Genomic DNA, 16,627 nt, shown 5'->3' on the forward strand with positions numbered 1-16,627 from the left:
CACACTGAAAGCAGCATCATATCACTGTGAACTGTCATTTCTGGGAACTGTAGTTTGTTAAGTGTGCTGAGAATTACCAAAAGACCCCTATTCCCCTCACAGAGCGATGATTACCAGAGTTTTTCTGAGGAAAGAGGCTGTTAAACCACTCTGAGAATTAAAGCTTCATGAGGGGAATAGGGGGTCTTCTAACAACTCTCTTACCACCCTTTACAAACTGCAGTTCCCAGGATTCTTTTGACTGAAGCAATGACTGGTTTAAAGTGTTGGGACACTGCTTTAAATGAATAGCGCAGATGGGCCCAGAGTTGGATATTAGCTGCTCGTTTTGAGTACAGTGGTACCTTGGGTTAAGTACTTAATTTGTTCCAGAGGTCCGTTCTTAACCTGAAACTGTTCTTAACCTGAAGCACCACTTTAGCTAATGGGGCCTCCTGCTGCTGCCGCACCGCTGGAGCCCAATTTCTGTTCTTATCCTGAAGTGAAGTTCTTAACCTGAAGCACTATTTCTGGGTTAGGGGAGTATGTAACCTGAAGTGTATGTAACCCGAGGTACCACTGTATAGGGTTTATGCCTCCTGACCAGCCTGCAGGGCCGGGCCAATACATTCTGCCGCCTGAGGCAAAGGACAAGATGGTGCCCCTCACCCTACTTCCACCTACAGAAGCGGACTGGACCAGTAGTTAAATCTGATTTCAGCACTAGCAACAGAACACTGTTCAACCATATTTGAGGGCAAAAGGTTAGCTGGGGATTCAAGACACGACTCTGTTCTCTCAACACTTTAGTGCTGCTTCTTGAGGCCTGACTCTACCTAATAGTAGGGCCAGGTCTACCAGCTTCCCTTGCCGACTTCCCTCACCGACCCTCCTTACTTCACTTCCATGTCTTTTCTGCCACTTATTCTCCAGCCACCCGCCTTAAATGTTCCTCTTTCACAGTCAGTTCTGTTCTCAGCATATTTATTTCCTTCAGCCTCATTGTTTCTGCCCGCTTTCAGGACATTTTGCCCCCAGTTTTTCCCATTTTCCCAGACTGCCTCTGCATGAAGTTTTGATCCCACCCAAACTGACAACATTCTTTTCTCTCACAAAAGCCGAACTGCAAACTCTTAAAGGTCTTGGAGCAAGTCAATTGAATCAGCTCAGCTAATCAGAGTCTGAGCCTGTAGGAGAACAATACAATATAGATACCAAAAGTGGTGGCTGCTGTGCAGCAGCAGTGATGTTTATCTCTCTCTTACTGGAAGGAAATGACTAAAGGTGACCCCTTTGTTTATGCATCTGTAGGCATGGGAAGGAACCATGCACAAAGTTTGGCATGGTAAAGATATCTTCAAATCCCACCTAACACCACATCCACAAAGGGATGATGGACAAGAAGAAATACTAGATTAGAAATGTGAAATTTTGACAATGATATTGCACAAACATTGCATAAATGATTAAAGAACCCTCAGGAAGGCTGATTGTACATATTGTTTTTTCTGTTCATTTTACTTAAAAACTGTCTTTTTATAAAAACAATTATTTTTCCTTATATGGAGTTTATTGTGAGCTGCCTTGAACCTGTTGTGGTCAGAAAGAAATAATGAATAATCGTAAAACCTATGAATAAAATTAAAATTATAATAATACATATATAGAGAGAAGCAGGTTTGTTTTAATTTCAGCAGATATTTCTGTAAATAGTAAATAAAAAATAAAATAGATATAATCTAGTAGCAGTTATTTCTTATTTTTTATAACAGCAACAATAAATAATTAAATCTATTAAGCACCTAAAACCAAGTGGGTGGTGTAAAAAAGACTTGAATTATTTTGAATTTTAAATAAATTGATTTTTAAGGCCTGAGTAGCTTTTCACTATTTATCTTATATTGTTTTGCCAGTTATGCTTATTGAAAATTAGTTATGATTCCAACTGAATAATTTCCACATCTAAAGGACATTAATTCAGTCTTGATGCACTTTGGCAGAAGTTTCATTTAAAGGACAAGAGCGCCGAAGTCAGAAACATGTTTGTGTCTTTTTTTTTTTCATGAATAGCCCATGTCTATTCTCTATGAAATTGATGTCAAAAAAGTATTATATATTTTCTGTGGGAAATAGAAGGCTGCCCTCTACTATCCTTGTCAGGTCGTCGTATCCTTTTAATCATACTTTTCATTTCAGTACATTGAAATTTCCGTTACCAAGGACAACATCATAAATAAAAGTGTTTGTGAAATTTTTACCTGCAGCTTCCTAACTTTGTGCATTAAGCATGAGACTAGCAGAGAGGTGGTCAAATGTGAAAATTTATAATCATTTATTACGTACGGCTGAAGCGAGAAGGGAATAAAAGCGTGAAGGCATACATCTATAAACTGGAGCAGAAAAGCTTAAATGAAAAGTAAAGTGAATTTCTGTGTCTTGTCATAAAGTAATGAGAAGCTAGAGCTTTTATTCATAGCAACCCAAGATGCATTTACTCTCAATCTAGCTTTAGCAGTAAATGCTCCCCTGATGTATTGCTTCGGACTTACAAAGAAATATTTGTGCTCTACATAATCGTATAGTTAGGAGAATTACTGCACGGTTGAGAAGATTCTATAAAGGTTTATAGCTGGTGATGTTACTGTAATTTAATCGCGATGTAGCTAATGTAGTACTTTAATATCATAGGTTCCTTTTTTTTTATTTACCATTTATTAGTAAGTGACAGAGTCAATCATCACTACATCATAAACAAATCACAGAGAATTCTGCCGGAACCCTACAATCCCAGAATAGATGTACTGTAGCATTTTTATAGAAGCCGTTCCATAATGAGTTAACCATCAAATTATTATTTAACTGAGTAACCATGTAAGTAAGGGTTCTTGTTCTCAGTCCATTGGCCAAAGAAAACCCTGATGCGTGTTTTACTCCATGAATACAATTAGTGCTCTGTGTGGTACGAACATACCAAAACATGTTGTCCATCCATTATCAGTAATGTGGAGAGGTGTCATCTCAGGAATATTAAGCATGCTCTGGTAAAGAGGACTTCGTAGATCCCTTTCTTTTAGCATTTTGATGTGTTTTGTCAACACAGCCAATATGCTGCCTCGGTGCTAGCTGATACTCTTTTTTTTTTAAGCAAGGAGTAGAAAATGTACTTGAAATGTCATGGGCACTGCATTCTCTATTAGGGTGTCTTATGATGCCCCTAGTACTGCCATTGACCTATCCAACATAGGGACCATGAATCTGATAATACCTATTGAAATATGGGCCCAGATCCATTGTGGAATATCACTTTTTTAAAAAGGTACCTTTGCCATGGAGACGGTTTAGGGCAGGAGTGTCAGCCCCAGTTGGGGGAGTCTGAACAGCCTCCACCAAGCAATTTTTTTCTGCCCCCACCATTTGTCAGTAATAGATACATGGTGGGTATGCAAATAATCAGATTGTTAATTTGATAATTTGATGAATTGGTGGGGTCGATAATCCCCTTCTTTGGATAATCTGCATGGATAAGATGTGGAGGAGGCTTTGTGTCCTGTGTGTGTGCATGGATGAGACTGTGCACATGAGCGTGTGGGTTGGCCGCCCCCCACATTTGGCCCCAGCCACTGCTAGCATGTGGGTGCTGTAGGCTTAGCCAAGGGAGAATGCAATTGCCCCTGTTTGAAGGAATGATCAGTGGTGAAGGGAAAGAATTAAGATTGAACTGTGAGGAGTCTCCTAACAATCATCAACACCCTTAACAAACTACAGTTCCCATGGGTTGTTGGGGAAAGTCATGACTGTGAAAGTGGTATAAAGGTAAAGGGACCCCTGACCGTTAGGTCCAGTCGTGGATGACTCTGGGGTTGCGATGCTCATCTCGCTTTATTGGCCGAGGGAGCCGGCGTACAGCTTCCGGGTCATGTGGCCAGCATGACTAAGCCGCTTCTGGCGAACCAGAGCAGCACACGGAAACACCATTTACCTTCCCGCTGGAGCGGTACCTATTTATCTACTTGCACTTTGATGTGCTTTCGAACTGCTAGGTTGGCAGGAGATGAAAGTGGTATGATAGTGCTTTAAATGTATGGTGTGGATGTAACCTAAGAATAAAGTCACATGTGATATGGGGTTATTTCATTTTAAAACAGACACATCCTGGCGGTCTTGATAGGTCTAGCAATACTTGTGAGGGACTGTTCAACCCTTTCCCTCTACACAATTTCCCTAAGCCAGATTGCCCTCCTAAAGTTGTCATTTGTATCTCAAAGGAGCCTACAGCATAGAGTGGGGAAAACATTCCAATTAATAAATTATGCTTATTTGCAAATGTAATTAAAGTGGTCCAGTTACACATTTTGGTTCTGATAGGTGGTTGAGTCTTCACACAGAAAAAAATTGGGAGAGCATTCATGCACAGATGTTTCAATTTTTAATTGCAGAACACCTTGGATGCTGTCCATTTTGCTTTGTTACCATTAGTTGCTTGGTGAGTTATATTTAAATTATTGTGGTAATTCGAATATTTAATAATGGAATAGAGAGTGGAGATGTTTCAGAGCCTTATTAGCACCCCTGCTAATAAGGCTCTGAAACAAAGAATAGCAGCTGCTTTTACACTTCATGTGGTATTATTGGTACATACTGTGTTTGCTGTGGTAAAGGCACAAAGTGTGAAGGGAAGGTGGACATCTCCAAACCACTTAACACGGATCCCAGCCAAGTTCTGCTCAGAGTAGACTCATTGAAACCAATGGACCTAAGCTAGTCACCCATTAATTTCAATGCATCTACTCTAAGTAGGACTAGCATTGGATACAAGCCTATGTGTTTACTGCAAATAAATTCATTTTTTCTGGGCTTTTCACATCTCTAGGCTCTAGCACTTCACTTCTTTATATACAGGGCATACTTGTATTTACTTCTGAGTTGAGAGGTGAGACCCAGAAAAAAGGTTAGTCTAAATATTTTGAAGGAGCAGTTCAGCTCTTTTAAGTAAAGGCAATATATTAAATGCCCATCAAAAGGAGCTGTAATGGGGAATCCTGGACTTCTCTGTTTTTCAGTCAAGCAGATATGCCTGCTGGGGAAGAAGAATTGAGTGGGGCGGGGGAGATGATAAGATGTTATTATTTGCAGTTCTTGTAAAAGTGAAATCACCCATGCCCATCTCCTGACAACACCTTTGCACTCTTAAAAAATAATAATCAAGCACTAGTTTACTTTTTTTAAAAAACTAGTATTTATGTTAAAAATGTGATTTTTATCGCAAAGTAAAAGAAAACATTAATCTTTATATAAAAAGGGGTTCCACCCTTCTGGAAAGCTCTCTTGACTTTGCTCTGCCCCTGACAAAATGGCAGGAATAATAGACGGGGAGATAGGGGAGGAATTAAAGATGTCTCCATCTTCTCCTTATCCCTTTACTCACTAAGGTACTTGTTGTTTGCTTATATTGAGCTTTCTAATCTTGCTTTTCAATATAATGCCCAAAGTACTGTGCAATATAAGCCAACATGTAATAAATACCAAAATCAGGAAGATGATAAAACCATCTAAAACAGCAAGGGGTGAGATCAGGCCAGCATCTGTACCTGGAAAGTGACTGTAGTAAATGGATGTGTTAGGGGTGGGATTTCCATGTCTGTGTCATGGCACCTGCTTCGGAGCCCAGCATCTATACCATGCATCCTGTGAGTGAATGTGAAGGTCACCATGCACAGTACTATTAGGGCTGCTGTACGGTGACGTTTTGGGTTTGGGGTCTAAGGGAACAATGCATGTGGACATTGGCTATAATTCAACACAATATACTATGGTTTTCAGTAACATCTTTGAGGAGCAAAATTAATATCTAACATGGAAAACTTTTAATGTAGAAGATATATTTTTTAATGAATAAATATTTATGTTGAGCCTCTGTATTAGAAGTCCTGTTACCACTGCACCATAGATAGATATACCTTGGAGTGCGGTGCCTGGTCCGGAAATGATAAAATGTTTTATATCTTCATCAAAAACAACATTTGATATAATTCCCCATGATCTCAGCTGTATTATTTGTGTAAATAATGTGACAAGTATTTTCCTAATCTAAGCAGGGATTTAAATAAAATAAAATATTCCATTTGACAAATGTTAAGGCAAGCATGCCCATACACTTGTTATGGAATAAATGAGCACAATTAATTCAATGTGTATGAAGTATTCTCTTTCTTTGTCTATCTCCCCATGCTATACGTATATAACTGTAAGTATCTTTCAGTGTAGGAACTTATTCCTCTAATAAACAGTTTTATTAGGGTTGTTAATATTGGATGCATATGTTAAAGTGGTATTTATTTGTTCATATCAATAGTTTATTTGCTAAGGGTGAAATCTTGATTTTGTATGTTTCCTTCCTGTTTTATTTTTAGTAATTGAAAAATGTAAGCATTAACGTTATAGCTGTCAACAGCTAAGAGGCTTTCAAGTCTCTTAAACTGCCTCGTTTTTAACTGATTGGCCAATTAATGCACCAATTAGAATAAATATTGTTGCAGCCTCTCAGCTCAAGTGAAGTTCTTGAGGATATCTAATAAACTTTAGACAAGAAAATAATTCCTCCTTTGAGATGACATTTTTAAAGATATTTCAAAGAACAGAAGCATGGAAATAGTTTAGAACCAACAGCACAATTCACTAGTCATTTCTTAGGAGCAGATTTCCTTGACGTGAATGCGAGTTTCTATGTAATGACTTCAGTTCAAGGGTGTCTACATAGCAGTGACTTCTGCTGGGTTGTGTCCAGTACTGCCCACATTATACCTTCCTTAAGAACATAAGAACACCTCAGTGGATCAGACCAAAGACCCATCTAGTTCAGTATCCTGTTCTCACCGTGTTCAACTAGATACCTATAGGAAACCCACAAGCAGGACCCAAATATAATAATAATAATAATAATAATAATAATAATAATAATATAGTAAAGGTAAAGGTACCCCTGCCCGTACGGGCCAGTCTTGCCAGACTCTGGGGTTGTGTGCTCATCTCACTCTATAGGCCGGGAGCCAGCGCTGTCCGCAGACACTTCCGGGTCACGTGGCCAGCGTGACAAGCTGCATCTGGCGAGCCAGCGCAGCACACGGAACGCCGTTTACCTTCCCGCTGGTAAGTGGTCCCTATTTATCTACTTGCACCTGGAGGTGCTTTCGAACTGCTAGGTTGGCAGGTGCTGGGACCGAACGACGGGAGCACACCCCGCCGCGGGGATTCGAACCGCCGACCATGCGATCGGCAAGTCCTAGGCGCTGAGGTTTTACCCACAGCGCCACCCGCGTCCCTAATAATAATAATATAGTAATAATTTATTATTTATACCCCGCCCATCTGGCTAAGTTTCCCCACCCACTCTGGGCGGCTTCCAGTCAAGTGTTAAAAACAATACAGCATTAAATATTAAAAATGTCCCTAAACAGGGCTGCCCTCAGGTGTCTTTTAAAGATAAGATAGCTGCTTATTTCCTTCAGATCTGAAGGGAGGGCGTTCCACAGGGTGGGCGCCACTACTGAGAAGGCTCTCTGTCTGGTTCCCTGTAACCTCACTTCTCGCAATGAGGGAACCACCAAAAGGCCCTCGGCGCTGGATCTCAGTGTCCAGGCTGAACGATGGGGGTGGAGACGTTCCTTCAGGTATACAGGACTGAGGCCATTTAGGGCTTTAAAAGTCAGCACCAACACTTTGAATTGTGCTCAGAAACGTACTGGGAGCCAATGCAGATCTCTCAGGACCGATGTTATGTGGTCCCGGCGGCCACTCCCAGTCACCAGTCTAGCTGCCACACTTGTGATTCCTAGCAACTGATATTCAGAAGTATACTATCTTTGACAGTGGAGGTTACCCACTGTGACCAAGAGCAGCTCCACCAGAAAGTCATGAGAATCCTCCAAAGCAGCTTCTGATACAGCATCAGGGACAGCATTCAGAAATCCAGATGGGGCTGGAAGATGTTGACTGTGTGCAAGGGGCTCTTTTATATCCCAGCCACTGAAAACCTTGGCAAAGGATAGTTCTGATTAAAAATGCCTTTTTAATCTACAATGAATATACTGTTGTTGTCAACTAACCAGTGGCATAGTGTGGGTTGCCAGAGCCCAGGGCCATGAGGAGGGGGTGGAAGAGAGGGAGACAGAGTATGCATGTGCATTCAACTGCCTAATGGCATCCGTGTCACCAAGGAGATCACAACTGAAGATATATGAAAAAAAGAGTCATTCCATAGTCTGGAAAGGTCATTTCCTGGTTCGCATGGAGAAGCCGTTTTCAGTGGAGCCCAGTGTGATGACTACATTCAGCTTTCCCTTGCCTCTATATCATGAAACCCAAGAGGACATGATCACTTCCTCCCAAGGTTCTCAGTACTTCCACTTTGTCTTCAGAGGTTTTTTAGTATCAACTATCTGAGCCAACTGAGACCATCAGAGTATTGACAATCTCATTAGGATTGGTACACATGGTTCCACTGATCTGTGGTTCAGTTCCTATTTCAAGACTAAACCCAAAAGGTGGTGCTTGGAGATTGATGCTCTGTCTCATGGCTTTTGGGACCGGACATGGTTCTGTCTTGTGCAATGTGCTTTTTAGATATGGAACTGTTAGGTTGGGTTATCTGGAGAGTTGGAATGAAATGTTACCAGTCTGTAGCTGTCACCCAACTCTACCTCTCATTCCCATTGTCTGATTTCATGGAGGCAGTGGAAGTGATAAACTGCTGTCTGGAGCCAGGTTAGGAATGGATGGGGAGTGGGAAACAATCTGAAACTTAACAAAGAGGTGATAAAGTCGTTATCGGTAAAGAACACTAGGAGAGTTGGTTCAACCTTTTATGGATGGTGGAGCATCCCCTTAAAGGAACAGCTGCAAACTTGGGGATACTTCCTTGATCCATTACTTCCCCTGTATGTTTAGGTGCCTAGGAGTGCCTTTTATTAGTTTTGGCTGATAAACTACCTCTAGGCTTTCCTGCAGAGGGTGGACTGTTCTTCAGTCATTCATGCATCAGTTACATCCAGACTGGATTATTGTAACAATTGAATGCCTTTGAACAGAGTCTGTAAGGTGCAGTTGGTCTAACATGCCAATTCATTAATTGATGTGCTCTGGATTAAGTGGAACTGTTCATTTTTAATTGGTAAAATGTGGTTTTAATTTTATTATTTTATATAGTTTTAAATATATATTTGTTTGTATATTTATTCAGGAATTTTGTACACTGCCTTGTAATGGTAGCAGTGTTCTGAAAGGTGTTTTAGAAATCTCTTAGTTCTAAATAAAACCAAATACATAAATGTATTTAGGCTACATGTGGTAGTCTAGATTTTGTTTGATGCTTGAAGATCTGAACATATAACTCCAATTGTATGTCAGCCCCATTGGTTTTCTATTTGCTTTTGAGTTCAGGTTTACTCAAATGTAAGTCCCACTGAATTCAATAGCATTTACTGTGCAAATATTGCATAATTAGGCTGCAATACTCAGAAGTAAATCCCATTGGGTTCATTGGGGCTTACTCCCTGGAAAAGACTAAGTTACAAGATTGAGGACTAAGTTACTTTAGAGACTGCTTGGTCCCAGGTAGGCCAGGAATCAAGTTCACTTCAAGGGACCTTTCCCTGGGTTCCACCTTTGAATATTTGGTATATAAATATGACATTCAGGGCATTTTCTGTAGTGGCGCAACCTGATGCTCCTGCCAATGACATTGTAGTTCAACAGCCTTTCCCTGGTAAGCAGTAGAAACTCAGCTATTGGGAGGTTAGGAAGTTAGGCACCCCCTGCCTCATGAAATCTACTACTGCCCACAAATGCCCTCTAGACCATTTTTAATTACAGTGGTACCTTGGTTTACAACCATAATCCGTTCCGGAGGTCCGTTTGTAAACCAAAACAGGTTGTAACCCAAGGCGCGCTTTCACCAATGGGGCCTCCCAAAAAAAATGGGTTGTAATCCCCCCCAAAAATGGGTTGTAATCCAAAAAAAGGTTGCAAACTGGGACACTCACTTCTGGGTTTGACGTGTTTGTAATCCAAAACGTATGCAAACCAAGACGTATGCAAACCAAGGCACCACTGGAATTGCTTCTGTGCTTTTTGGATTCCAAAACTGAAAGTTAATTTAGCTGCTGGATCTGTTAGGAGGGGGAATTTGCCACTGAGAGTTGAAATTAAGGATTTATCTTGGGAGGGTGTCCCGACATTTGTTAGTGTTTGCCACCCTGGGATATATAGCATAAAGAGTGCTATACAAATATTCTAAATAAAGTAAAATGCACCCATTCTCTCCCTACTGGTGTCTTTACTTATGTTATCTTGGCTAGCACAGCTTTGGAAACCTACATTTGCCAAAATATTATGTAAGGTAGTTCCTTCTATTCTGTGCACACACAGGATTAATTCCTATTAAACTCAGCACTTTCAGCTAAAAGCACAAAGGATTGGTTTGCAAGAGGCACATAACATGAAGAATTAATAACTCATTGAACTGACCACTATGTTTTTTTCCAAGTAGGTTTTTAAATCTTCTGCATAAAATAAACCAGCTGGTTATAAAGCTATTGCTTTGCCAGAAATCTAAGGATGTGTAACCAGCGGCTGAACAGAAGTAATCAAGGATGATGTGTCTGTGTAACATTATGTAAACCTACAAGGTGACATAGTATTGAAGTGATTTTTCCTTTCACTTGTAAACAAAGAAACTGGTTTGATGTTACTGCAAAATATAGGAGGTTTAACTGTAATTACTTTGCCTAAAAGTTCCTGCTGAAGGTAGATATTGACATAGTTTGAGCTATTTTACAGAGCTGACAACTGCAGCTTACAAACTACAGTATTGCAGAATTTGTAATGTTACTTTAGTAATGTTACTTTAGTGAAGATAAACACATTTTAAGAGCTATTGTTATGTTCTGTCTAATCAGGAATGACTCCAGTTAGTTGAAAGTGTGAGCTAATGCACAAGGTGTGCCTTGTGTGGAAATACCCATTGGATCAATGAAACTGATCATTGGAGGGCTATAATCCTGTAGGTACCCAGTTGCCCTATCAATACAGCTCAATATCTACCAGCTTCTAATCTACAGCAAGGCATTCTGGATGCTGGACTCCAACTCCAGCAAGCACAGTCAGTGGTCAGAGATGATGGGAGTTGTAGTCTAACATCATCTGGAGGTCGACAGGTTCCTTGTTCCTGTATTATGGGATTTCCAGGTTTTAAAAAGCAAATTCCCAAATGAAGGGCTCAGTTCAGATGCTTCAGCTGGGAAACACCCCAAGTATAAATCCTGCTATCTCTCAGCAGAGCTGAGAAAGGCCTCTCTGGAACCATGCAAAGTAAACAGTCAACTCAATAGGCTAGTGGTCTGGCTCAGTATATGGCAACTTCCTATATGCCTATAGCTCACAGTTTTTTGAATGGCTGCATTATTGTCAGAAATTGCATTTGATAGCATTTGCCCTTCCGGGCAGTTTTGAAAAGCACAGGAGTCTCTAATATAGCATCCGAAGTAGCCAGTATATCTTGCCCTTAAACTAGCTTTGATATACTTTTATGAAATTAATGGTTTAATTCAGTTCATGTTTACGTGAAAGCCAGACCCATTATGTGCAATGGAACTTATATCCAGTCCTAAATATGCATAGGATTGCAGCCTGAATTACCACTTTCACTGAACACAATCATACCATGACTGCAACCCTGCTCCTGCATTGGTTGCAGCAGAATTAAGCCTACACAGCCTTATTAAGCCACAGCAAATGATCTATTCAATATCCAAAATACTGCGGACTTGCTGTCTAACCAGAAAGATACAAACTATGCTTAAAGCAAAACTTCAGTATAGAATAATTATTTCTATTAAAAGCTCAAAGTCATAAGGCTGAATGAAGTTTATAGTGTGTGTGTGTGTGTGTGTGTGTGTGTGTGTGTGTGTGTGTGTGTGTGTTTAATTAGCTATAACTTCAGTGCTGAAGAGTTTAGTCCTATATATGTTGACACATACATCACACTGTTTCCATAAGGCAAGGCTTACTGCCTAGAAAATGTGTTTAGGAGTGCCGTCTAAGCAAAAGCAATTTTGTCACTGACAACACAATTCACTGGAAATTTCCCTTATACAAGGAACATACTCTGAAATGAATGGGAAGTACAGACTAATTCAGCAGTGATGCTTAATGTTGCAATTTTACATAGCTTTACTTGGGAGGAAGCCCCAGTGAATTAGGTGGAACTTAGTAAACATGTAAAGGACTGCACTGTAAGCCTTTCAACACCTTGATGCTAAACACATTGAGATCCATGAAATCAATGCACAGCATTATTTATATTATCTTTTGTGTAATTTGCTGGCTTTTGCAGAATCAGAGCCCAAAGGAAGCAACAAGAACAAATGGATGATGTGACAATACAATGTATATGAGAAATAATCATTGTGTTCTTTTGTCAGAATATGCTTTTGCTAAATATGCAGCTATAATTATGCCTGCAGGTGCAAAATAACAGTGTTAGATTTGAATAGGTACACTTTTCTGCAAATGTCTAAACTTTTGCAGTGTTTCCTGAGAGTAGATGCACTTTTGTAGAATATTCTTTGGATTATTTCCTCTTGATTTTGAAGTAATTGCAAAATTCTGACAACTGCAAAAAAGAAAAAAGTGCAATAATTTGAAATTGCTTCATGGAGATTTTTAATGTGTTTTACTGGCTGTCTCTTTTTTATATTTAGGAAAAGAAAATGTGTGCAGTGTTGTGTTACAGATGGCACAGATATACATACCAAAGAAAATAAAAGTGTTGTATAATGGAAGAGAGCTGCTTAATCTGTAACAAGTATCTTTTCATGTACGTATTTATTTCAGAGTCTGTATATGAAAACCAGTAATGTTAAAATAATTGCCAAGACACATGGTTGAAATACATAAATTATTCCTAAAGAGAAATGATGAATAACCTAATTGAGTATTTTTAAGAACTATTATTATGCTATGCCTATGGTTAGCTAAATTTAGCACTGTTTCACACTTCTTGAAGACTTTATTCTGAAAGAGCATTGGGCAGTTATTAGGCAAAGACTCAAAATAAATTCAATTAATGTTCCTTTTTATTTTGAAATGCCCTGTTATCTGTTTATTCTAGGGAATGCTAGTTTTTCTTGATGGAAAGTCAACCATTTTGTAAAATATTTTGCATCTGTGAAATGTGTCAATCCAGAAAATCTGTTAAGCCTTTAATGTGTGATCAGGGAGAATTCCTGTACTGTATAGAAAAACTGGCTACATCGGATCCTAGTTTTGGCTTTAGAATATCTGAAATATGCATCACCAAAAATGTCAAGAACAGTTTGAAAATATATATACATATATATATATATATATATATATATATATATATATTGCTCCTATATCTATTTTGAAATGCAGCAATGAAGTGCTACAATGATGTATTTGCTAACTATTTAAAAATCGAAAAGTATATTGTTGTTTTTAAAACAACCCCAGTCCAGCATGTCTGATATTTTATAATGTATGCACTAATAATGAATTTGATATCACATGTAGTATTCTAATTGACATTCTAGGTCTTGGATGTCTTTTATGCCAAATAGTTTAGCAGTACAGGTATGGTAGGCAATGCACTCCCACGTTATCAAATAAATGCTCAAGGTACAGCTTATAATGTTGAAAAATAGAAAAATAAATTGACCTTGATGAAGTGTGTCTTCTTTTGTCTGTTCCCAGGAAAGTTTATTTCAGGTATTTCTACTGCTGAAATGATTAGAGTTAACAGCTTTTTCCCTCCATTTTATTTTACAGGGTCTCTTCATCTTCCTGATATATGGGGTGTACAACACAGAGGTAAGTCTGCTTAGAGTATCTCAAGGCTGACAGAGTGAATGAGAGAAATGACAGGTTTCTTATCTTGATAACTGAGGGACAAAGTTGGCTTTCCATATGAGTGTCCTACTGCCCTTCATGCTTGGACTAGCTTATATGCATCCCAGCTTACCATTAAACACATACACCCTGAATAAAGGGACAGACTCATTTCTCACAGACATTGACTAATATTTTACTGCTGCTTTTAAGTTTTTGAATTCCTAGTCTCTCTCTTTAACACTTGGCTACACTCGACAGTGTTAAAACTTCCCCAAATCAGGTTGCAGTTTATATGCAGTAAAAGATGGAGTTTCTCATATTGTTTAAAAGGGGGTGGGGGTGTCATTTATATTTTCATAAAGTCTAAAGTAATAGCATTGATCAGCATGCAAATCCAGCAGGATACATTACTTGTAGCTTTTTACATATGCTATCGACTTGGGGATTTTTTTCGTTACTCCTTCATTGTTTTGTGAGAATGGCAGACAGCCTTCTGCAAGTTGATTTGATCATCTCTGTTTGCAGATAAAAGAGCAGAGTTAAACCTTTCATTGCTAATCAGCCGGAGAAGTTACTTTTGAAATGCATAAGAGATTGCATAGATTCAAGATTGCACATTTTCAGCTCCTATATATCTTTAGAATCAAAAATTTAAATTATTTCTAATGTTATTTAACTAAAGCTGGTAGATTTTTTTTGGGGGGGGGGGAATAACTTTCAGCCAAATGTAAGTCCCACTGAATTCAACAGGACTTACTCCCAACTAATATATGCATAGAAGCTTAATTGCAACCATTGCTCAGCATAACAAAAATCTGTAAGCTGTTTACGTTAAAACAGTAAAAATGTAACATTCAGTAAAATTTCCTAAATAGGAGATAGAAACAAAATGCAACCGTATAATACCACAAATAAAACTAACCAGTATATAAAAATAAAAATAACCCAGAACTAAAGAGTTGGAGACCAGGAAAGTTTGGGTAAATTAATATGTACTTAAGAGGTTTTTAAAGGTCATTAGTGTATTCTTATGAATTTCATGAAGGGGGGCACTGCAGAGGGTGGATACTATTACTGAGAAGGCCTGCATCTGTGTTTTCATGGAACAACCAGCATAGTCTCCTTGGACGATCTCAAAGATTGTCTTGGTCTGTACCAGGGGATCTTGGTCCCAAGCTGTTTAGGGCTTTAAATGTCAATCACAAAACCTGGCACTAGGCTGCCAGTGCAGATCTTTCAACATCAGTATAATATCAGTATAATATCAGTATAATATGTGTCAATCTGGGTGTCCTGCTAACTATAACAGCAGCTGGACTTTGCACAGCTTTTGAACTGGGCACAAGAACAACCCACAAACTGCACATTATGGTAGCCAAAGCCGGGCTCAGGGCGGCTAACAACAATAAAACAGTACAAAAGTACAGCATAAACAACAGTCTAAAATCATTCATTATAAAATTAATTAATTCAAGCCACTGGCAACCATTGGGCCAGAGCTCCGCGAAGATTGCCGAGGGAGGGAGTCAGGCTGTGCATCCCCCAAACTACACACCTCCTCCTTCAGAGAGAGTGCATCTTTTCACAACCCAGTTCCACACCTGGGATCCACCCATCCATAAGGTCTTGTCAGGACTCAGTAGCAATGTATTAGCTACCATCCAGCCCATGGCTATATCCAGGCATGCAAAACCTCTCCTAATCTGGATACAGCAATACAAAGAAACAGAGCTGGGTATCATCAGCATTCTGGTGCCACCCTGGCAGCTTCATATAGTTATTAAGTAGCATTTGGAATAAAATCATGCTCTGGTGCCCTGTAGTTAAATTGTCAGGAGGCACAGTCTTTCAATAGTACTCTCATGAACTGATGCCAGGAGTAGGAGCGAAACCACTACCTCTAATCACCAACTCAGAGGCAGTCAGGAGGACATTCAATAGGAGAATCAGTAGGGTTGCGTTCCCCCATCCATCTGAAGAAAATCTATCAGGTGGCCAGAGCTGATTAGGTCCTAAAATGGGTGGAACCCAGACTGAAATGGGTCAAGATAATAAGTTTCAAGAGCTTCTGCAGTTGAGCCTCCAGCAACCTAGATTCTTTTTTTCAGGAGTACTTCAAGGCACAGGGGAACATTCCATTACACTTAAGTGCAAAAAGTTTATTATATGTACCATATTTAGCAGCCAGCAGTGTTATCAACTTGAACTAGTAACTCTGGATTAGATTTTGATATCATTGCTGGTTAATGACAGAAGCCAGTGCAGAAGAGTTTTATTTATTGAAGATATTTATATACTATGTTCCAGGCAGACCTCACAAAAGTGGCTTACGTTAAATTATAAGAACGATAAGTATCAGTAACAATTATGCAATAAAAAATACACATGGGGAAAAGAAACATTTTTGTGTTTTTGCCGCTTCTACCCTGTGTTAAGGGCAAAATGGTTCTGCAGAAGTTTGGGAGGTGGGGACCACCATTTGCTAGATGGTGTCATCTCACCAAACTGTTTCTATTTCTTCTCTTTTTCCCTTGGGGCAAGCCTTCCTGTTTATAAGTAATGTGATTAAATATAGATATCTGTGCCAGAGTCATAGTCGGAAATGTTGTGAGGGGGACTAACGTTCCATGGGATGGTGTACAGAACATGTAGAATCTGAATACAGAATATCCAGAATCTAAATACAGGTAGCCAGTAGCCTAATAGATTACAGGCTATTTAATAACACTATATTCAGTTTTAT

At 39.3% G+C, this 16,627-nt stretch overlaps 1 long non-coding RNA gene across 1 annotated transcript in view; it reads left to right on the plus strand.

The window, feature by feature from the left end:
• The window catches only part of LOC308479839, a 35,283-nt gene that overhangs the window by 1,861 nt on the left and 16,795 nt on the right, over nucleotides 1–16,627 (plus strand). Inside the window, exon 2 of the long non-coding RNA XR_013987846.1 lies at nucleotides 13,822–13,863. This is a non-coding gene — a long non-coding RNA (uncharacterized lncRNA). The remainder of the gene's footprint in view (nucleotides 1–13,821; nucleotides 13,864–16,627) is intronic.

The sequence above is a fragment of the Podarcis pityusensis genome (assembly GCF_964106645.2).
Source record: "Podarcis pityusensis genome assembly, chromosome: 6".
NCBI classification, from domain to species: Eukaryota; Metazoa; Chordata; class Lepidosauria; order Squamata; family Lacertidae; genus Podarcis; species Podarcis pityusensis.